This window comes from Scyliorhinus torazame, chromosome 4, assembly GCF_047496885.1.
Source record: "Scyliorhinus torazame isolate Kashiwa2021f chromosome 4, sScyTor2.1, whole genome shotgun sequence".
Taxonomy (NCBI): Eukaryota; Metazoa; Chordata; class Chondrichthyes; order Carcharhiniformes; family Scyliorhinidae; genus Scyliorhinus; species Scyliorhinus torazame.
In genome coordinates, this window is record NC_092710.1 from 245,145,961 (window position 1) to 245,169,917 (window position 23,957).

Below are 23,957 nucleotides of genomic sequence, written 5' to 3' on the forward strand. Positions count from 1 at the left end.
GTATATTCAGTAGAACCAACATAAATGCCAGACGAGGAATAACTGAGTTTTCTGACAATTTCCAATGGTGACTGCTTAAGAAAATAAAAAGGTTTCATATATTTTTTTAAAAATCAAATATGCTAGTTTAGCACTCAATGGTAGTTATTTCGAAGGCAGTGCTGGCATCCTGGTGAATTTATCCCAGACTAATAATGCAACATCTGCGATTACCAAGATATTTCATCCCATTTCCTGCAAAAGGAACGCTCTCTTAATTGACGCTTCTTGCATTTCCTCCTTCCTTCTCCTCCATTTTCTTTTGTGGCATCTAGTATTTCCTCTCCATCTCCTGGTCTTACTTATTCATGCCCTCTGTTTCTTATTTTTTGATTTCTTATATTGTACCACATTTGCTTTTGTTTGAAAAATATAAGTTTATGCGTATATTTTAGAAATGAGCAAGAGCACTGTAAATAAAGGAATGCTTTGTGACTGCATTTATGTTCCATAAATTGTATTTTGGAATCTTGGAGACAGCAATTGTACAGAAGATCATTGTTGCTTTGACTTCCTTACAACAGACTGCCTGACACAGCGCTGAAACTTTACTTTTTGACTTTCAGGTTATATCTGCCAGGGATGTTCAGCATAACCAAGGCCAATATGGGAAACCTCAATATGATGCGTGCCTGGGTGAGGAATAATAGTGGAAGAGGAATCACGGTTTCCAATATTGATGAAGGTGAGTCATCAGGGTTATTCATTTTCAAGTGAATGAACATGGCGTGATAAATGGAACTCGGGGCTGAATCATTGAGAGGCTGGCAATGGAGAGCCAACATTTTCAATTGTTTTTCTTCAGCAGTTGTAATTTTCACCGTGTTTTTTGAGGGGCTGGTGATGATGCTGAGCAGGACACAAGGAGGCTGCTGCAAAAACTGTTGCCGAATTATCACTGAGAAAGGAGCTCAGTGTCAGTTGCAATTGTGTAAAATGCTGACCATGTGTCAATTGGACGAACATAATGTATTACTGCGCTGTGGCCCGGCAAAAAAAAACATGATCTATCAATAACCATTTCCCGATGACAGCAATGCCTTCGATTAAAAAGCATCCAGTATTGGCAACAGCAACATTGAGAGATAAAATCAAATAAAAAGGTACAATGAGGTACCATAATGGATAATTGGTTTCTGGGGCATTTTTATTTAGTCCCTGAATAGAGTTCCATGTTCTTCAGAATTATGCAACTGCGCTGCGGTGAGACATAGACTAGTTAATGAATCTGTTCTTTCCATAATAGTTAATGCAATCCTGCAAAATATTTCTGGCATTTTTTGTATCTGACCTACACCTTTGAATTAAGATATTCAGGACACTCTGCTCACTTGTGACAACATTTTTATTTTCAGTCTCTGGAAAGACTCTGGAGAATTGACAGGACCAAAAATGTGCCAGATACGAGCCAACAGGCTAAAGCTTAGTTGGCTCTTACTAGGGTATTTTACATTTGTGACTTTGATTTGTATGCGGTAGGCATATCGAAGGCTTAAATTCGTTGAAGGCTTACCCCATAGTATGGGCCCATCTGGGATGTGTACTGATATTATGATACAGGAATTCCTGTAAACTATGGTTAACTAGCAGGCTCCTTGAACGGGAGAGGCTTCCATTGGTCATATGTCCCGATCGACCAGTCAGGACGCGGCCTGGGGCTGAGCATGGGCTTCCCTGGGCAGAATCAGTCTTGGAGCCGTAGAAATCGGTAGCACATCCAAGCGCTCTATCTACAGTTATAGTTATTCTCATAAAAAGTTTGTTGTCATTGTTCAAACCCCTTAGTCGCCAATCACACAGATAATACATTGGTAATCAGGATCACAGGAAGCACCTTTGAATCGCCATGTAAAAGGGGAAACACACCTCGTATTCAAATAATTCAAGTCAAGCCATTCGACAACCAGTGAGTCCCAAAATGCCTCTTTCTGGCAAATCCGAGCCGTTTGATCCGAACTCCGAAGATTGGGTTCAATATGTTGAACATCTGCAGTGCTTTTTCCAGTCAAACAAAATGGGGCGGGGGCAGAAGAGAAAGATCATACCACTTGCAGCCTGTGGAGCCCAACTTTATAACTTTAAAAAAAGGGACTGGTTTAGAACAGTGGGCTAAACACCTGGCTTCTACTGCAAAACAAGGCCAGCAGCGCAGGTCACTTCCCGTATCGGCCTCCTCGAACAGGTGTCGGAATGTGGTGACCAGGGGCTTTTCACAGTAACTTCATTGAAGCCTACTTGTCACAATAAGCGATTATTATTATTATTATTATATTATTATTATTATTATTAATATTTATAACTTAATCAGGAGTTTGACATCTCCTCCAGGCGCTCCTGATACAAAGACTTTCATTTAATAGATCTTGTGACAGGGCATTATCATCCAAAGTCCTCAATAACAATGCAAAGGCATAAATTCAATTTGACCAGAAGAGCCCCTGGGAAGCGATAGCAACCTTTTTGACCAGATTAAGTCAAATAGCAGAACTTTGTAAACATGGACCTGCCCTTAATGACATTTTTAAAAAATGCAATTCTGAAAACCTTTTTCCAATTAAGGGCAATTTAGCGTGGTCAGTCCATCTACCCTGCACGTCTTTGGGGTGAGACCCACGCAGACATGGGGAGAATGTGCAAACTCCACAGGGACAGTGACCCAGGGCCGGGATCAAACCCAGGTCCTCGGTGCCACGAGGTAGCAGTGTTAACCACTGTGCCCTTAATGACATGTTAAGAGACCACCTAATGTGTGGGTGAATAACACTGCGGTATAGAAGAAAATGCGGAGTCCGACATAACCCTGATGAAGATGCTGGAAGTTGCTCTAGCTGTGGAAAGTGCAGAAAAGGTTCTCTAGAACTTCAAATCGTGCAGGGCAGTGATGTCCAACAGGTCTGGAAAGAAGCGGCGTCAAGATTGAGGGTTCATAGAAATTCAGAAAGAGAGAGAATACAGAGATAGAAAAGGTTCAGTCAGCAGCCCAGGAGTAATGAAATAGCGAGTAATGAAGAGTCCTATAGATGTGGGGAGGGAGGAGTCACTCCCTGGAGAAGTGCCGATTTAAATAAGCTGTGTGCTTTGCCTGTGGTAGAAAAAAGCATGTAAGGCACATGTGTGGGAATAAGCAGGGCCTGCACGGTGAAAGCAGTGTCAGGAATCCCACTCCAGTGCACAGCATGGAAGGCAATGCAGAAAACAGACCAAATGTCTTTAGATTAAATAATGTGCAGAGTAGCCCTAATTACAATCGTGTTAACGGTCAGTGATCATCCACTCAAGATGGAGGTAGACACAGGAGCCTCCACTACAGTAGTTGGAGAACAAACTAACCAATACCTCCAGGGAGTGGTTCAACCCATGAGATTAAAGAGCACTGCAGCCAGGCTAGCCACATATCCGAATGAGGTACCCTTAATTGTAATTTCAGGCTAAAGATTAAGTTTGATGGGGTGTGATTAGCTCCAAGAGATCAAGTAAAATTGGCTGGAAATTTTTAGGATGGATGAAGGAAGCCTGCATGATGTCCGTAGGAAATATTAAAAGGTGTTCCAGAAGAGATTGGGTAAAATCAGAGGGTTAACAGCCAAGATTCATTTTGATCCTGAAGCTACACTGAGGTTCTGTAGGGCCAGGCCTGTGCCTTACTCATTGCATAAAAAAGTGGAGGCCGAGTCGAGGTTATTCGAAGATTTGGACATCATCAAGCCTGTATAATTTGCAGGGTGAGCAGCAACTATTGTACATGTAGTCAAACCTGTGAAGACTACAAGTTGACGCTAAACCAGGCAGCAAAATTAGAAGATACCTCATCCCCAAAATAGAGGACCTGTGTGCAAAGTTGGCTGGTGGGTCTAACATACACCAAGTTAAACATGTGTTATGTGTACCTGGAACTGGATGATGCTTCCAGAGAATTTGTCAGCATTAATATACACAAAAAAGTTATGTCAGTATATGCGATTACCATTTGGGGTCTCGATGGCTTGCGCCATTTTTCAACATACTATGGGCAGTCTGTTGAAAGATTTACCAAAAGTAGTTGTTTTCTTAGATGACGTGTTGATAACAGGAGGCACAGAGGAGGTGTATTTATCCAACTTGGAGGAATTTTAAAAAATATTCCAGAATGCTAGAGTGCGGTTAAGGAGATAGAAGTGGGGATGGGAGTTACCGAGAATCAGTGGGGCAGTCCGCTCCGATTGTACCTGCCAGTATTATGGCTGTTAGTCAAGGAACTGAAGAGGCGAGTCAGCCTGAAGAAGGGCCAAGTACTGTTCCTGTGGGAACTGAAGGAGTAAGGAGCACAGCTGCACCCTTGCAAGAAGAAAGTCAGGTTTCTGAGAATCCACCCGACACTATCTCTACTGTTGAGACACAACCTATTGAGCAAATACTTTTTAAAGTGTGTTGTGGTAAGGAACGTATGGGGGCCGGAACGTAGTCGCGGACTCCTTGAAAGGGAGAGGTTTTGAAGGGTCTTTGACCCCCATCTGCCACTTTCGCTGCAGCACGCAGATCCCGAGGGCTGAGTGCATGCTTTCCTGGGAAGAATCGATCCCAGAGCTGCAGAAGTTGGTGGCACATCCTAGCACTTTGTTTATAGTAATTCTAATAAATAGTTTGTTGTTGTTCAGGCCTGGTGTTCGCTAACCATGCAGATATTACAAATGGTGTGTGGACTTATCCCATTATGTGTGCTCCACCCTCCTTTACTGGTGGATTTGGACTGTTCCAGAGCTCCTCAGCAAGAAAGTTAACTTGTTAATTATCTTGGCTCCGTACCTTCCCCTATTAAAATCAGTGACAAGAATGAGTTTGCTAAATTAATGCCACTGTGATTGTCATAGCTACTTAGACATCGCAGATTTGTGCTGGAGGCGACTGAATCAGTGAAGTATTAAATTGCTCAGCATCTTTTGCATGAAATTTCCAAATAACCTTGGGGCAATTTTGACTTTGGGTGATGGTGTAAAATGGGTGCTATCGATTTAGCTGCTGGTTGTACATCTCTCTCAACTTTCATTTGCATTTAAATCAATGAAAATTGGGAGGGGTATATATCCTGAATATATGTCGAGGGATTGTACATATTGATTTAAAGCTATATGTCTAGAATTGGGTAATGCATGGACTTCCTAATATTGGTCCGTGTGGGTTAGTGGAGGTTCACTGCTGTAGTAGACTGGTGCTGTTTCATGTTGTCCCGATTTATTAGCAATGAGAATCAATTATGAAATAAGAAAAGGAAATATCCTTTTAGCTAATCAAGTTTTAAAATATGAATATGGGAAGCCAACACAAATTGTTTGCCTTTTCATTTTGCAGGAAACATTAAATAACCTGTTATTACCTTGTGTGTTGGCCCCAGGAACTTGACTGAGTATTAAACATTGGTTGCGCTGTTTCCAATCCACTGCTGTGCTTGCTGCGGTGCATTCTAATTGTTTTTTAAGCAAATTGTGGAGTAGATTTGGTCTAACATAGAGGTTGATCACCAATCACGACAATCAGTGAATTCTAGCTTTTTAAATCTTGCATAGAATGTGCACTTTCCGTACGTTTCATATTTACTTAATAATGATTTCATTTCATTTGTTTTGTCCATATTTTTTTCAGTTGTGATAACACTTACCTCTTAAGCTTTCCTTTTTAATAAATTGAGTGCCCAATTCATTTTTTTTCCAATTTAAGCGGCAATTTAGCATTGCCAATTCACCTACCCAGCACATCTAATTGGAGGTGAGGCCCATGCAGACACGGAGAGAATGTGCAAACTCCACACGGACAGTGACCCAGAGCCACGATCAAACCTGGGTCCTTGGCGCCGTGAGGCACCAGTGTTAACCACTGATTATATGTCTTAATTAATCAAAGATAGCGTCTCAGGTCTACCAAGATCTGTGGTGATGTTCTCCATAGTGAGCCGAGTGGACAGCATTGTGCCTTTAAATAATTGAAAATGAAATGAATGAATGAAAATCGCTTATTGTCACAAGTAGGCTTCAAATGAAGTTACTGTGAAAAATCCCTAGTCGCCACATTCCGGCGCCTGTTCGGGGAGGCTGGTACGGGAATTTAACCGTGCTGCTGGCCTGCCTTGGTCTGCTTTCAAAGCCAGCGATTTAGCCCTGTGCTAAACCAGCCCTTAAAATCGCTTATTGTCACAAGAAGGCTTCAAATGAAGTTACTGTGAAAAGCCCCTAGTCGCCACATTCCGGAGCCTGTTTAAAGAGGCTGGTAGGGAATTGAACCCGTGCTGCTGGCCTTGTTCTGCTGTACAAGCCAGCTCTTTAGCCCACTGTGCTAAACCAGCCCCACAACCACTGCAGTTCAGGCAGGTGTATTTTACATTCCTGTGTGGGTGAACTACTTCAGATTATAACACGAAGGACTCCCGGACTTCTCAAAGACAATGGCAGCTGAGCAAAATAAATTCCTCTTGCAGGGAGATAGCACAGACACACTGGGCTAAATGGCCTCCTGTGTTGTAGCCGTCTTTGATTTTAATAATGCAAAAAAAATCTTTTATTGATGCACAGAAATAACCTTCTGGTAAATAAAAAGTGAGAGATTTTATGTCTGGAATACTGTACTCATGGGCCAGAATTTTCCACCCATTCATGCCAGCGGGATCTTCCGGTCCCACAACGCACATTCCCATTACAGGTTCCCCAGCAGTGAGACGTGTATTCAACAAGAAATCCCGTTGTCAACAGTGGGACTAGAAGATCCCGCCACCGGTCAATGAGAGGCCGCCTCCGACGCAATGAAAAACACGGTGGGTTTCACGGAAAATCTCACTTTTAGTATATGATAATTGCCGACTCCACATCAATAACAATGACCAAAGGTACTTAAACAAAAGAGTTGTCAATAATGAGCTACAAAACAAGGCAGATAGACAAAAGCTTAATCACAGAGCTAAAATTTAATCAGTATTGGCCAGAAGAGCATTGGGACTGTCAAGTCCCGAGGTGTCAAGAACATCGATGAGGGTTTCAGTGACAGATGAACTGTGCGAGGATCAGAGATGGACAAGCACCCTCCTTAACCCAGATCACCTACATTTGCATTCACTTTGTCTTTCTGTGCACAACATCTTTATTAATCTACACCTATTGCTGGCCCTCTATCCAGCCCCACTTCTCCACACGCCCCCCCCCCCCCCCCCCCCCCACAATGTATAAATTTGACTCTATTTCCAGTTCTCTCCGGCTTTGACAAAGAGTCATCCAGACTCAAACCATTAGCTCCCATCTTTCTCCACAGATGCTGTCAGACCTGCTGTGATTGTCCAGTAATTTCTGGTTTTTGTTTAAGAGTTGGACAATGTTACAGTGGCGGCAGTAGGCAGTCTTGGTGATGGAATTAATATTGCAGTCCTCAATCGGTCAACTTATGGGAAGATAAAATTAAGTACACAGGATTTGCCACATCAGTGGCACATTTCAAATAAGCGCTAAAAATAACATTTTAAAAGTCCACAGTTGAAAACAATCACAGTGTACTGTGTCTGCTGCATTGTCGACATCACCACATTGGCCCCAGTCACTTCAAAATTCTTATCCTTGTTTTCAAATCCTTGGCCATGCCACTCCCTGGGCGCGATTCTCCACTCCCACGCCGAAATGGCCGCGCCATCATGAACGCCGTCGAGGTTCACGACGGCGCGAAACGGCCCCGGTCCCGACCGATTCAGGCCCTGACAATGGGCCAGGATCGGGGCCGCGTCATCTACACACGCCAGGCCTTGTCGCCCGCTTAAAAGTGGCGCCGCATAGATGACGCGGCCGGCGCCGCATGATGGGCGTCACCCGCGCATGCGTGGTTGCCGTCCTCTCTAAGTGCGCCCCGCAAGAAGATGGCCGACGGATCTTGCGGGGCCGCGGAAGGAAGGAGGTCCTCCTTCAGAGAGGACGGCCCGACGATCGGTGGGCACCGATCGTGGGCCACCCCACATCTGAGGTACCCCCCGGTGCAGGATCCCCCCTCGCCCCCCCGCAGGCCACCCCCCCAGCGTGCACGCACCGTTCACGACTGCAGCGACCAGGTGTGGACGGCGCTGGGGGGAACCCGCCGTTTTGGCCTGGCCGCTCGGCCCATCCGGGCCTCAGAATAGCAGGGGTGCCGGAGAACCGCCATTTTTGGTGTTTCCGGCGATTCTCCGGCCTGCGGCCCGCGAAACTCGACCGGGCCGTTCCCGCCGCTTGGGAGAATCGCGGGAGGCCATCGGACCGGCGTCCCGGGAAATTTTGGCGGCCCTGGCAATTCTCCCAACTGACGTGGGAGTGGAGAATCGCGCCTTTATAATCTCCTCCAGCCCCACAACTCTCTGAGATCTCTCTCTAATTCAGGCCTCTTGTGCAGTCCCATTGTTGGCTGTGCCTTCAGTAGCCTTGGTTCCAAACTGTGAAATTCCTGCCCTACACCCCGTGCCTCTCTACCTCTTCATTCCTTCTCTAAGACACTCCTTAAAACCATTCCTTCTCTAAGACACTCCTTAAAACCTATCTCATTGACCACGAATTTGGTCATCTGACCTAAAATCTCCTTATGTGGCTCAGTGTCACGCTTTGTTTTATAATGCTCCTCTGAGGCACCTTGGGGCTTTCCATTCCACGAAAGGTGAGATCTCGGATTGCATAAGGTATACAGTGCTGAAACAGGCCATTCCATTCTCCCAGTCCACTCAGCTATTTATGCTCCACTTGAGACTTCTCTTTTTTTCTCGCCTAAATCTTCCACTGTAACCATGCATTTCTTTCTCCCTCATATATTTGACTAGTTTTCCCTTAAATATACTGTAATATATAAATATAAGGTGCTGTTTCTTCAATTCATTCATGGGGTGAGGGCATTGTTGGCCAAATCGTCATCTCTGGTCCACCCTAATAGTCTTTGGGAAGGTGGTGATGTGCTACCTTCTTGAATCCCTGCTGTCCATGTGTTGTAAGAACACCCGTAGTACCTTCAAGAAGGGAGTGGCAAGCCTTTGACCCAGCGACAGTGAAAGAATGGCAGGATAGTACCAAGTGGGCAGCATGGTAGTACAGTATGTAGCACTGTTGCTTCACAGCTCCAGGGTCCCAGGTTCGATTCACGACTTGGGTCACTGTCTGTGCGGAGTCTGCACGTTCTCCCTGAGTCCGCGTGGGTTTCCTCCAGGTGCTCCGGTTTCCTCTCACTAGTCCCGAAAGACGTGCTGTTAGGTGAATTGGATATTCCGAACTCTCCCTCTGTGTACACAAACAGGCGCCGGAGTGTGGCGACTTGGGGCTTTTCACAGTAACTTTATTGGTGTGTTAATGTAAGCCTACTTGTGACAATAAAGATTATTTAAAAAAATTTTAAATTAAAAAGTCAGGATGGCGTGTGACTTTGAGGGGCACTTGCAGGTGGTGGTTCTTCCCATTGCATCTGCTGTATTTGTCCTTGGTGGTAGAGGTCACGGGTTTCGAAGGGGCCTTGATGAGTTGCTTATAGATGAATAATATTAATGGATTACATGATGACTCACACATAGCACCTATTGCAGGGTGGAGGTTATTGATGAAGATTGCATGATGGACATCAGCTTCAATTTTTGAAACCAGCAATTGCGCAAACTCAACCCTCTCAAAAACTTCCCAAGATTGGAGAGAATGGAGAAGGAAATGCACTGTGAAAAGAACACATCAATAATATAAAAAATATTTATTTGTTATGTGCTAGAATCAATTAAACCTTGCGGCTACACAGTAAATCCCATGGTTTTTCAGCCCACAGGCTGGGCTCTCATACGGTATACAGATTGTGATATAGAGCAACATTTCACCACAGTCACAGTCTGAATTTGTTGAATATTGATGATTATTATATCAGCCTGAGGCTGTTTTAGTTTGTTTATTTCCATTATTGAATCTTCCATACTGCAATCAGAGAGCTGAGGGAGAAGCTTGAGGTCACATGTTCAAAGAAAAATGTAACATATTTGATTAATTGCATAAACAGATGATAGCACATAGTGGCCAACATATAGGATGGATTTGATGTATGTTGAAATAAAGCAAAAAAAGTCAATAAGTGAAGGAATCATAATGCACAATAGAAGAAAGATTAAGGCTAAACGAACAGGATCCAGGAACCCACTTGCACATATCTTATTAGAAACCATGTCAGAATTGTTTCTGAGCAGTTAATTCTGTCATTCTGCTCATAAGTTTGTGTTATGGGCCCTATTAAAGTCATAGGTGTGATGCTGCTGCATGGATGTGCTGATTTGTGTGCTGCTTTCCTCCCGAAACGGAGATGCGGGTTTTGGACATGCTGAGTGAATGGGCATATGCATTGCAAATGCAGTATAACGTGGATAAATGTGAGGTTATCCATTTTTGTAGCAAAAATAGGAAGGCAGATTATTATTTGAATGGGTGTAAATTGAGAGAGGTGGATACTCAGCGGGACCTTGATGTCCTTGTGCATTAGTCGATGAAAGTAAGTACACAGGTACAGCAGGCAATAAAGAAGGCAAATGGTATGTTGGCCTCCATAGCGAGAGGATTTGAGTATAGGAATAGGAATGCTTTGCTGCAATTTTATGAGGCTAAAACTGGAGTTTTGTGTATAGTTTTGGTGTCCTTATCTGAGGACGGATGTCTTGCTATGGAGGGAATGCAGCGAAGGTTTACCATGGGATGATGGTCATATGAGGATAGACTAGTCAGTTAGGATTATATTCATTGGAGTTTAGAAGAGTGAGAGTGGATCTAAAATTATGACAGGATTAGACAGGGTAGATTCAGAAAGAATGTTCCCGATGGTGTGGAGTCCAGAACTAGGGGTCATAGTTTGCGGATAAGGGGTAAACCTTTTGGGACTGAGGTGAGGAGAAATTTCTTCACCCAGAGATTGGTGAATCTGTGGAATTCACTACCACAGAAAGTAGCTGAGACCAAAACGTTTCATTTCAAAAAGAAATTAGATATAGCTCTCTTGGGGCTAAGGGATCAGGGTATATGGGGGGAAGGCATGATCAGAGTATTGAATTTGATGATCAGCCATGATCATAACGAATGGCGGAGCAGGCTCAAAGTGCCGAATAGCCTCCTACTGCTTCTATTTTCTAAGTTGCTATGTAACTTCACGTTTGAATCCCTTCCATCAGATTTTTGCCCTGGATTATCACAGACTGCTCTTACTAAAGTCAGAAATGACATCCTTTATAACGCTGAAAAAGCTAAATGTTTTCTACTTGTCCTTCCTGTCTGCCACATTTGACATGCTGACCTCAACAGCCTCCTTCGATGTCTCTCCCCATTGACTGGTTTCATTTTTATCTATCCTGCAATTTCCAAAGAATCACATGTCATGTCTTCTCTTCTCTTCTCACTCTTGGTGATCACAAGGATCTCTCCTTGTCCCCTTCCTTTTTTAAATCTGCCTGCTGAGCCCCAGCAACCTCATCCAAAATCATGGCGTCAGTTTCCATATGCTGACAATACCCATCTCTGTATTTCCTCCGTACTCCGATCTGGAGAAGAGTCATATGGACTTGAAACTTTAACTCTCCACAGATACTGCCAGACCTTCCAAGTTTATCCAACATTTTCTGTTTTAACCCTATCTTTCCTCCACCTGGTTTGACCTTCACAGCTGCCTTCTAAACTCTCAGTGTGCTCGTTTCACATCCAGTATGCGACCAACAGAAATTTCCTCCAATTAAATATATTGGGAAGACAGAAGCCCTTGTTTTTGGACTTCATTGCAAACTCTGTTCACTCTTCACAAACTCCATCTCGCTGGCAACCGTTAGAGCTATTCATGACTTTGGTATATTAGCCTCCAAGATGAACTTCCTCCCACATATCCAAAATATCACTAACACCGAGGATTTCCTCCTCCATCGTTGCATTTGAACCCTGCCTCAGTTTATCTGTTGCTGTAACCTTAATCCATGACTTTTATTATCGCTGGACTTGATAATTGTCACGCATTCCTGGCTGTCCTCCATTATTCTACCTTTTGCAAACTTGGGGTCATCCAAACCTCTGCTGCTCATGTCCCAACTGGCACAAAGTTTCTCCTTTTCTCACTAATTGACTCCTGATCACGCAATGCCTCGACTTTAATTCTTTGTTTTCAAGTCACTTAATGGCCTCACTTCTCGCCCATCTCTGCGATCTCCTACAACCCCCATTCAATATCGGCACTCCACAAATTCTGCCTTCTTGATCATCCCTGATTTTAATTGCTTCACCACTGGTCAGTCGCTGCTTTGGCTCTAAGCGTTGGCATCCCCCTCTATGTCAGTCTGCCCCCTCCTCTTTTTCCTCCTTTAAGTTGTTGTTTAAAACCTCCCCTTTAACAAAACTTTTGATCATCCATTGACCTAATATCTCCTTTTGTGGCTTGGTGTCAAATATTGTTCCATAATGTTCCTGTGAAGTGCCTGGGGGACTTTTTATTCTGTTAAAGATATTAGTTGTTGCTATTTGCACTGATATTAGTATTCAGGAGGGCTTAAGAATTGTGGGCAGAATCTACCAAAAAATGGCAAAATGTCAGTTCCAGTGAGAAAAACTGGTACAAATCCCACTGACAGTGTTGGCAGGAAATCTCATGGAATATTGTTGAGCTTAAACAAAGATTTTTTTCTTCACGTGAATCAGAACCTTAGAAGTAGCTTTGACAACCACCTTCTTAAAGGCAACTATGGGGGCATTTAGCATGGCCAATCCTGCCATCTTTGGACTGTGGGAGGAAACTGGAGCACCTGGAGGAAACGCATACAGACACTGGGAGAACGTGCAGACTTCGCACAGACAGTGACCAAAGCCGGGAATTGAACCTGGGACGCTGGAGCTGTGAAGCAACTGTGCTAACCACTGTGCTACCGTGCTGCCCCACAGTATTAAACTGGGAATCTGAATAAGTTGGTTCCCAGCAGAGAGGGAGAATGTAGGGCAGGGAAACTGAGTGAACCAGCATAAGAGAAATGTTCAGGAAAAAGTAGATATAGTGGAAGAAAGTATGTATTCAGTTTTGCGCCCAGTAAGCATCCTCTAGGTTTGTTCAAGTTGTTTGCTATTTGTGGAAAAATGGACATCACGGCCGAGGACAGCTTCTCCTAGAATTTGAAATGTCGTCAGCACATTTCACAGAAGATAATCTTTTCTTCACTAAAGGAAAGCCTCAAGCTATAAATATACTGGAAACAGTGTTTGACGGACAATTCTTTCTCCATATATTCCAGTGTGGGTTAAGTAGATGTAAATTGCAATGTGTTTAAAAATCAACAATATGGGGTGAAGTAGTTTTAATGTGTATCTGGAAACAACGCTGGACCATTGTTGTTTTCAGAAACCAATGTGCAGAGAGCATTGCATGCTGTCTGAAGATTTAGTAAAGACTCATTTCGTAGGCATTCATAAACTGCAATGCACAAAGCAAAAGGTTTCTTCATCCACAAACCTAATGCATACAGCATCTAACCTTTTGATGATTTTAATGTTGTCTAGTGTACCATACCTCTGATATATGTATGGTTCCCTTTCCAATAGAAAAACTAAAAAAAATCAGCCAGTGTGATCTTCATAATAAAATTATACATCACAATCTGTGACAACATTAGCCCAAAGAGAATCTGTAAAACAACCTGATTATTGGTGCATTCTCATAGACCAGAAGCCCTGATTTAATGCACCCTGTTTGTGCATCTGCATTTAACAGAGAACCCAGACACCTCAGTCCTGCACAATGTGCCTTTTCTTTCACGGTGACGGTGCTAAAAAGATCAGAACCAATATATTCAGAACCAATTAGGCAACGTGGTCAGTTTAACACTTAAGTTGATCTTGTTCAAGGAAAATATTTTGTGACTGCGGGATGGTTGTAGAAACCAATTAGAGCCCAATAATAAGTTATATTTGCACTTACAATTGTCAAGTTCCCTTTCACAAATACATCTATCTGGAGGCTCAACAGATTCTGGTGCAGAGCCAATTTTAATACTATTATATTCAGTACATTTGAGTACTTAGTCCCCAGCTTTCCTTTTTAATATTCATAATTTATTGCTCCAGGAGCTAGCCTGTAGGATAGCTAGAAAGATATTTTTCTTTGAGGAGTGACTGGCCATTTTGACTTGGGGTGGAGTATGCCAAGAACAGTTTTCACTACATCAGTTGTGGTCAGGCCCAAAGGTATAAAGGTAGACTCTGTTGACACTGCCAAATAAATGCCTCCAAGCTCCAAATAGAGCAGGATTGTCAGATAAACAATGGGGTAATTTAGCCTTCGCCCAATGGTGTAAAATGGGTTATATTGATTCAGTCACTTGTTATTGATCTTGTAATAACACCCTCTTGTGGCCATTTATGGATTTTTAAATCCAGAATAAACCAGTTCATTGAGGTACTAGAACTCCATGAATATGCACCAGTGTTTTTGTCCTGCAAAATATCAGAAACTGTTGACAAAGGTGGGATTGTCGATTTCCCTAAACAATAAAATTTGGGTTGGAGAAGCTTCCAGCAAACTAGCAGAGAAACTGAGGTTTTTCTTTTGCTGTGAAAGAGGCTTAAAAATCCTTTGAAGACAGGCTGCTTGCTCATATGGGTGGAATGCTCGTCGATGAGGACTGCATCAACAGGTATTATTGGGCGATTAGGAGAGTGCAACCATAACTGAGAGTCTTTTGTGCATATGTGGAGTAGCTGGAGACATTTTTCACTGCTAATAGTATCTTCAAATATTTTGATAATCTAGCTGTTAATCAAAGAATGGGGGAAAGATAAAGGGTGATATTGTTGATGGAAGCGGGACTAGAGGTGGATGAAACACTCAAGAATTTTCTCACTCCTCCTAAACCAAAAGACATTTTGTGTAAACTTCAGCAATCCAAAGCCATTGGGAATTTCAAAACGCTATTGGTTTAGAACAAGAAATTAGTTACCCAGTGAGGACATTGGATAGGGACCATAACAAAACTGTCCATTCATTTTAATTTTGGAGAATTTCAAGAGAAAGCGTTCCAGGACAGATTTGGGTGCAATTTAAAAAGTGAACCTTTTCACAGTAAGTTGCTGACATGACTAAAGTTAACTTCTAACATAGCTTGCTCAACAGCATTGTCCTTGGGCATAGTGGAATGGGCAAGAAGAGAAGTCAGACTTAACAACTGCCAGTCATCTGCAGCAGTAGATAAGCTGCAGCTGAGTAAACGGAAGAACTAAATACCAACAGTTAATAGCAGCAGTGGTACAACAAGGTCTTGTTACCGATGATTAGGCCAACATTGGGTACAGAGCCGTCCATATGTGAAAGGAGAGTGCAACAGTTGCAAGACTAAAGGAAGGGTCATCTTGCCAAGGCATGTCAGAAAAGGGCAAATAGAGAAAACGCTGGCTGCAGGGAATGTGTTACGGCCAGATGAGGAAGGGTGAACCCTTTGCCCTCTATTCAACCACCTCGGTTGGTCACAACAAATATTTAGGGTTCGAGGATATTGCCTTTTCCATATCAGGCTGTATTAAATCTGTGAGCAATAAGGAGTCAATCAAACAAGGTTTTCTTGACCAAAGAAAAAGCAAATTTATTAACCACTGAACACGAGAAAAATAATAAAAATGCAATGTCAAGCATTCAGTCCACATGGACTCATTAGTCCATTAGTGTCATTATTGGGCAGCACTGTAGCACAGTGCTTAGCACAGTTGCTTCACAGCTCCAGGGTCCCAGGTTCGATTCCCAGCTTGGGTCACTGTCTGTGTGGAGTCTGCACATTCTCCCCGTGTCTGCGTGGGTTTCCTCCAGGTTCTCCGGTTTCCTCCCACAGTCCAAAGATGTGCAGGTTAGGTGGATTGGCCATGCTAAATTGCCCTTCATGTCCAAAAAAAAGATTAGCTGGGGCCACGGGGTTAGGGTGGAAGTGTGGGCTTAAGTAGGGTGCTCTTTCCAAGAGCCAGTGCAGACTCAGTGGGCTGAATGGCCTCCTTCTACACTGTAAATTCTATGATTCTGTGATTAGGGCCCGCACACATATGCACACACATGTATCAGAAATAAGGGAAGTTAGAGTCCAATTGAAAAAAGGTAAAAGAATATATGGTTAATTGTTTTTTAATTGTCCTTGATGCTCAGATTTTTAAACCCTGTGGCTAATTTAAGTTAGCTGGTTTCATGGATGCAGTCAGATATTGAGGATGTTTCTGTTATTAAGAGATCTTAATTTGCTGGTACGTTTCTGGTAGAGTTGGCTTCTCAAACCACGTGACACACTTAGTCCAAAAGAAACAGAGTGAGGGGTAGCAGCCTTCATCCCATTTTTGCTGCTGAAGATTTTATTGGTGCCGCCTATGTCACTTGCAATCTCTCTCTCATGACTGGGTAAAATTGCCTTTAAATACGTCACCCATTGTGTATTTCGAAAGATTTTGGGTGAGTCAGTCTGTAACAGCCATTGTTTCAATATCCATTACTTTGCATTTTTAACATCTCTTCCTTAGACAGTTAGGAGTTTCGATGGGTGTCTGGATCATAGGAAATACCTCTCTCTTTACAGTCTCCTGAGAGTGATTTGTTTGTTTCTCACCATCACCTTTGAATGTGGCTTCACATTTATTAAATAGTTTTCTCTGTCTCAGTTTAAAATTGTAAAATTTCCATTTTCAAAAATAAAGAGACAGAGTCTCATGACAAATGGCAGTTACTGAATATGGTGGTCAGCCAGCAGTAGGTCGATGAGAGGGCAGTTGAGATCCATAGAATCTGAAGCACAAGGATGTCTAATAGAATGTTGCAAGGCATTGTGGCCCGAGAAGCATTGTATGAACCTTCGGTAAACATGGAGGTCAACAATTATTAGTGCATCAGTTGCCGTGATACCTGAATCGCTGTATTTTTGAAAGTTGATTCACAATTCGTTGGAAAAATTGTGCATAACATTACAAAGTAACATTACAGAGCGAAAAAGGTGGAAAAAAAAAAACAGCCTTTTTAGAAAAACTGGTTAACAGAACATGTAAATTGGAAGGAGCGTTTTCGTGTTAAAGCAACATTCGTATAAGAAGAAGATGTGATCGGCAAGCACTTAAGCCAAGCTAAATTGCCCCATAATGCCCAGGGATGTACAGGGTAGGTTCTGGGGATAGGGCAGGGGAGTGAGCCTAGGTCGGGTGCTCTTTCAGAGGGTTGGTGCAGACTCGGTGGGCCAAATGGCCGCCTCCTGCACTGTAGGAATTCTATGGTTCTAGGAAACCCATGCAGAAACGGGGAGAATGTGCCCTGGTGTTGTGAGGCAGCAGTGCTAACTAGTGGCCAGCGTGTTATTATGTTTCTGCCTTGTTTACTTCAATATTTTATTCATTTATTTATTTTCTTTTTAAATTAAAAGAAAATAAACGTTGAGTAGCCAATTCTTTATTTTCCAATTAAGGGTCAATTTAGTGTGGCCAATTCACCTTCCCCTGCACATCTTTGGATTGAGATGGTGAGACCCACGCAGACTTGGGGAGAGTGCACAGGGGAATGAGACAGGGGTGTCCGCTGTCGCTACTGTTGTTGTTTCTAGCGATAGAGCCCTTGGCAATGGCCCTTAGAGTGTCAGTCGAATGGAAGGGTACTATGAGGGTAAGTAAGGAACACTGGGTGTCGCTGTACGCAGATGATCTGTTGCTGTTTGTGTTGGACCCGCTAGAGAGTTTTGGGGAGAATTATGGACATACTGGAGAGGTTTGGGGTCTTCTTGCGATATAAGTTGAATGCTGGAAAGATTGAAGTGTTTCTGGTGAATGTGGCGAGTCAGGGGGCGTTGCCGTTTAGGGTAGCCAGGGACAGGTTCTGCTATTTGGGGGTCCAGGTGATGGGGGAATGGTTGACAATGCACAAGTGGAATCTGATAACATTGGTGGAGGAGGTTAGTGGGGACTTTAGGAGGTGGGATATGCTGCACCTGACACTGGCGATAAGGGTCCAGTTGGATAAGGTGAACATGCAGCTGAGGATCCAATCTGTATTCCAGACCCTCCCGATCTTTATCCCTAAGGCCTTTTTCCAGAAATTGGATGCAGCGATCTCAGAGTTTAAATGGGCGGGGAAGGTACCAAGGGTAAAGAGTGCCCTGTTACAGAGGCAGAGGCAGAAAAGGGGGTTGGCGCTACCAAATCTGCTGCATTATTACTGGGTGGCGAACGTGGAGAAGGTGAGGCGATGGTGGGATGGAGAGGGATGAGAGTGGGTTAGGGTAGAGGAGGAGTCCTGTAAACCCGGTAGGTCCACCCTTAGGGCTATGGTGACGGCGTCGATCCCGCTGGTGCCGGGGAGGTACACAGTGAGCCTGGTGGTGCAGTCCACGATTAGGGTGTGGCACCAGTTGAGGAGACATTTTAAGATTGTGGGGATGTCAGTGCTGACACCGTTGTGTGGAAACCACAGGTTTAAGCCGCTGGGGACGGATGGCATGTATAGGAAGTGGAGAGAGGTAGGGTTGGTGAGAGCGAGGGATTTGTACTTGGAAGAGAAGGTTGCAGGTCAGGAACAGCTGCGAGGGGAGGGGAGGGTGCGAAGTGACTTCAGGTAGAGCTAGTGAGTGATTTTGCGCAGAAAGAACAGAAAGGGTTTCCCAAGCTGCTGGAGTATAACCTGCTGGAATGGTTCCTGCTCCTGGATGTGGAGGAGGGAGGATGGGGTTGGTATAATGATTGGCAGGGGGAACAATGGGGAGCGCAGGTTGTCACAGGATCAAGAATGAATGGAAGGAGGAGCTGGGAGGATGGGGGTGGAGGTAGGGGCATGTGGAGTGAGGCGATGTGTAGGGTAAATTCAACCTCCTCGTACGCGAGGATGGGCTTGATTCAATTCAAGGTGGTGCACTGGGTGCATCGGACGAGGATGAATGGGTTCTTCCAGGGGGTGGCAGACGAGAGTGAGAAGTGTGGGCGAGGGCCAGCGGGAAGTTGGAGAGATACTGGGAGATGGTATCTGTGACACTATCAAAGATTGTGGGGGGAGAGGTCATGCCGAACCCAATGGTAGTGATCTTTGGGGTATTGGAAATGCTGGAGCTGATGGAGGGGAGGAGGGCTGATGTTGTGGCCTTTGCCTCTCTAATTTCCCAGCGAAGGATATTGAATTGGCGGGGGTTGCGGCCGAGCTGGGGGACCTGTATGACTTCCTTCAGCTGGAAAAGATCAAGTTCAAGTTGAGGGGATCAGCGGATAGACACGGTGGGGACTGTTCATGACTATGAGGAATTGTTTATTGAGGGGGGAAGGGGTGAAAAGGGGGAAAAATTGCACAAACTGTGAACTTTGGGGGTATTAACAATGTTATTGATTTGTGTTTTTGTACTTTTGAATATGTTTGGAAAAAAAATACATTTACAAAAAAATGTATTTGCTAGTGGTGCAGATAAGTTTGTACATATAGATCATGTTTTACCTTCAGAGGTTCATGAAGAAGAAGAAAGTTGGGAAGTCTCCATCCAGACTGATGAATTGAATAGTTGGGATATGGCTGGAGAATCGCCGGGGTGGGGGGCGGCGTGAATCCCGGCTCCGCCGGCCGGCGAATTCTCCGGCACCGAAGATTCAGCGGGGGCGGGAATCGCGCTGCACCGGTCGGCGGGCCCCCCCTGGCGATTCTCGCGATGGGCTGAAGTCCCGCTGCTGCTATGTCGGTCCCGCCGGCGTGAATTGAACCAGGTCCCTTACCGACAGGACCGGGCGGCGTGAGCGGGCTCCGGGGTCCTGGGGGGTGCCCCCACAGTGGCCTGGCCTGCGATCGGGACCCACCAATCCGCGGGCGGTCCTGTGCCGTGGAGGCACTCTTTTACTATGCGTCGGCCGTGTAGGTCTCCGCGATGGCCGACGCGTAGGTGACCCCCCCCCTGCGCATGCACGGGGATGACGCAGCAGACGCTGACGCTCCCGCGCATGTGCGGGCTCCCGCCGGCCGGCGGAGTCCCTTCGGCCTCGGCTGGCGGGGCGCCAAAGGCCATCCACGCCAGCCGGCGGGGCGCCAACCACTCCGGGGCGGGCCTAGCCCCTAAAGGTGTGGGCTTGGCCCCTAAAGGTGCGGAGGAATCCGCATCTTTGGGATGGCCCGACGCCGGATTGGTTCACGCCACTCCATCCCGCCGAGGCCCCCCGCCCCGCCGGGTTGGGGAGAATCCCGCCACCGGTCAGTCATGTCTGATGAAGTGGAAAATTAAATTTAAGGTCAAGGATAATATCAGCCTTTGTTGGAGGAAAATTGTCCTTTTTTTCTACTCGTTCATGTTATGAGGGTGTCTCTTGGCTGGGTCAGCATATTTTGCCCATCCCTGAAGGCATTAAACCGTCAACCACATTGCTGTGGATCTGGAGTCAGATGTAGGCCAGACCATGTAAAGATGGCAGATTTCCTTCTCCAAACGACCTTAGTGAACCAGATGGGTTTTTACAATATTCAACAATGGTTTTATAGTCATCATTAGACTTTTAATTCCAGAAGTTTTATTGAATTCAAAGGCAGTGATGGGATTCGAACCTTGAGTCTGTGGATTACTAGTCCAGAAACAATACCACTGCACCACTGCCTCTTAAGACTCAGGCCAAGGCGGGTCAAAGTCCTTCCTCAAATTTTGAAATTTTTGATCAAGCAAGGCAGTCTCCTCTTCGGAATAGGAAATCAGTAGTCAAGCTGTATTTATAATTTTTTTAAAAATTCATTCAAGGGATTTGGGAATTGCTGGCACGGCCTGCATTAATTTCCAAACCTAATTGCTCTTGGGGAGATGGTGATGAGCTACTTCCTTGAGCGGCTGCAGTAGCTGTGGTGTATGTACACCCACAGTGCTGTTAGGGAGGAAGTTCCACGATTTTGACCCAGTGACAGTGAAGGAATAATGATATATTTCTAAGTTGTTGAGTGTCTTGCAGGGGACCTTCCAGGTGGTGGTGTTCTTATGTGTCTGCTGCACTTTTCCTTCTTGATGGTAGCGATTATGGGTTTGGAAGCTGCTACCTCCGGCGGCCTGATGAGCTCCTGCAATACATCTTGTAGACGGCACACACTGCTGCTACTTTGTGTCGATTTTGGAGAGAGTGAATATTTGTGGATAGGGTGCTGCTCAAGGGGGCTGTTTAGCCCTGAATGATGTCAAGCTATTTGAATGTTGTTGGAGCTGCCCTCATCCAAACAAGGGGAGTGTAATCTATAGCACTCCAGACTCATGCCTTGTAGATGATGCACAGGCTTTGTGGGGTCAGGAGGTGAGTTACTCACCACAGGATTCCTAGCCTCTGATCTGACCTTGTTGCCACAGTATTTGTATGGCTCGTCCAGTTCAGTTTCGGTTCAGTAACCCCAAGGATGTTGATAATAATGCCATTGAATGTGAAAGGTAGATGGCTAGATTCTTTCTTGTTGAAGATGGTCATTGCTTGACACTTGTGTGGCACAAATGTTACTTGCCACTTGTCAACCCAAATTGTAAAGAAATGAAAAACAAGGGGCGTCATTCTCCGACCCCCCGCCGGATCGGAGAATGGCCGTTGGCCGCCGTGAATCCCGCCCCCGCCGAAGTCTCCGGTACCGGAGATTGGGCGGGGGCGGGAATCGTGCCGTGCCGGTTGGCGGGACCCCCCGCTCAATTCTCCGGCCCGGATGGGCCGAAGTCCCGCCCAGAAATTGCCTGTCCCGCCGGCGTAAATCAAAGCTGGTATTTACCAGCGGGACCAGGCGGCGTGGGCGGGCTCCGGGGTCCTGGGGGGGGGGGCGTGGGGCGATCTGACCCCGGGGGGTGCCCCCACGGTGGCCTGGCCCGCGATCGGGGCCCACCGGTCCGCAGGAGGGCCTGTGCCGTGGGGGCACTCTTTCCCTTCCGCCTCCGCCACGGCCTCCACCATGGCGGAGGCAGAAGAGACTCTCCACACTGCGCATGCGCGGGAAACTGTCGGCGGCCGCTGACGCTCCCGCGCATGCGCCACATTTCCGCGCCAGCTGACGGGGCAACAAACGCCATTTCCGCCAGCTGGCGGGGTGGAAATCCCTCCGGCGCCGGCCTAGCCCCTCAATGTTGGGGCTCGGCCCCCAAAGCTGCAGAGCATTCCGCACCTTTGGGCCGGCGCGATGCCCGTCTGATTGGCGCCGTTTTTGGCACCAGTCGGCGGACATCGCGCCGTTGGGGGAGAATTTCGCCCAAGAAATGTAATAATTGAATAAAGTAAAATAAAAGTCCCATAGTCCCAGATGACCATTGACTGCTTTCCCCTTTGATAGGGAGAGCTGACTGGTAGTGATTTAACCTAAGAATCACCACACCTCAGGCGAGGGGCAAGATTGAAAAGGAGCATAACCTCAGTTGGTACGGGAATTGAACCCAGGCTGTTGGCCACACTTTCCACCACAAACCAGCTGATCAGCCAACTGAGCTAAGCCAGTCCTCATAATCATAGAATATCTACAGTGCTGAAGGAGGCCATTCTGTCCATCGAGTCTGCACTGAACCACTGAAAGAGCACCCCAATCAGGGCCTATCTCCGTAACCCCACATCATCTTTGGGCACTAAGGAGCAATTTAGCAGGGCCAATCCACCTAACCTGCACATCTTTGGACAGCGGGAGGAAACTGGAGCACACAGAGGATACCCACACAGAAGGGGAAAATGTGTAAACTCCACACAGACAGTCACCCAACGCTGGAATTGAACCTGGATCACTGGCGCTATGAGGCAAATGTGTTTACGTTACATGGATTGTGAATATTGTTTATCTTTTCATGAGAGTGGGAGGAGTGAAAGAGCACCCTCTTGTAGTTATTGTCTGTATGTGTATATAAACCAAACCACAAGAATGATCCCTGGAATGAACAGTTTGTCGCATGAGGAACGGTTGAAGACTCTGGGTCTGTACTCGGAGTTTAGAAGGATGCGGGGAGAACTTATTGAAGCTTACAATATACTGCGAGGCCTGGATAGAGTGGACGTGGAGAGGGTATTTCCACTTCTAGGAAAAACTAGAAGCAGAGGACACCATCTCAAACTAAAGGGACGATCCTTTAAAACAGAGATGAGGAGGAATTTCTTCAGCCAGAGGGTGGTGAATCTGTGGAACTCTTTGCTGCAGAAGGCTGTGGAGGCCAAATCACTGAGTGTCTTTAAGACAGAGATAGATAGATTCTTGATTAATAAGGGGATCAGGGGTTTTGGGGAGAAGGCAGGAGAACGGGGATGAGAAAATATCAGCCATGATTGAATGGCGGAGCAGACCCGATGGGCCGAGTGGCCTAATTCTGCTCCTATGCCTTATGGTCTTATAAACCAGAATAAATCAGATGTGTACTAGAACTCCATGTGTATGCACCAATGTTTTTATCCTGCAAGATACCAAAGATCTTCTCTCAATTTTCAGTTCCACTCAAGTCAATATACAGACAACTTATAGGGAAGCGTGCAGCAGAATCAAAACATTCTTTTCCAAAAAAGAGAAAGACAAACAGTGAGTATGTTGCTCATTTTATTTATCTGTTATCTCATCCTCCAATGAAACATCGACCATTTATTTTGTAATTTTGGTCGAAAGATCATTGATGCGGCCAGAGTGATAATCAGTCAAAAATATAATTTAGCATCCTTTGCCCCAGTGCATGGATCCCTCCATCTGGGATAATGAGCAGGGCAGCCAGCTTTCAGTCTTCTCTTTTGTCTTCACAGAGCTAAGTGGGTATCGGTGCTAAGGAACAGGCTCCCAATGTTAATTACGCAATTGGCTCCCAGCCAACAGGCATGCATGTAGGGAGCCCAAGACAAAGATAAGACAGTAACATAATGGCCTCTGTTCTCTGATCTTCACTCTGTAAACCATGATTCCATTCTGGGAATGCAGGGTTCCAGAATTATCCCTGTGTGTGTAACAATTAATATAGGATGTAATAAAAGAAAAGATGCCGTCCACAGTGA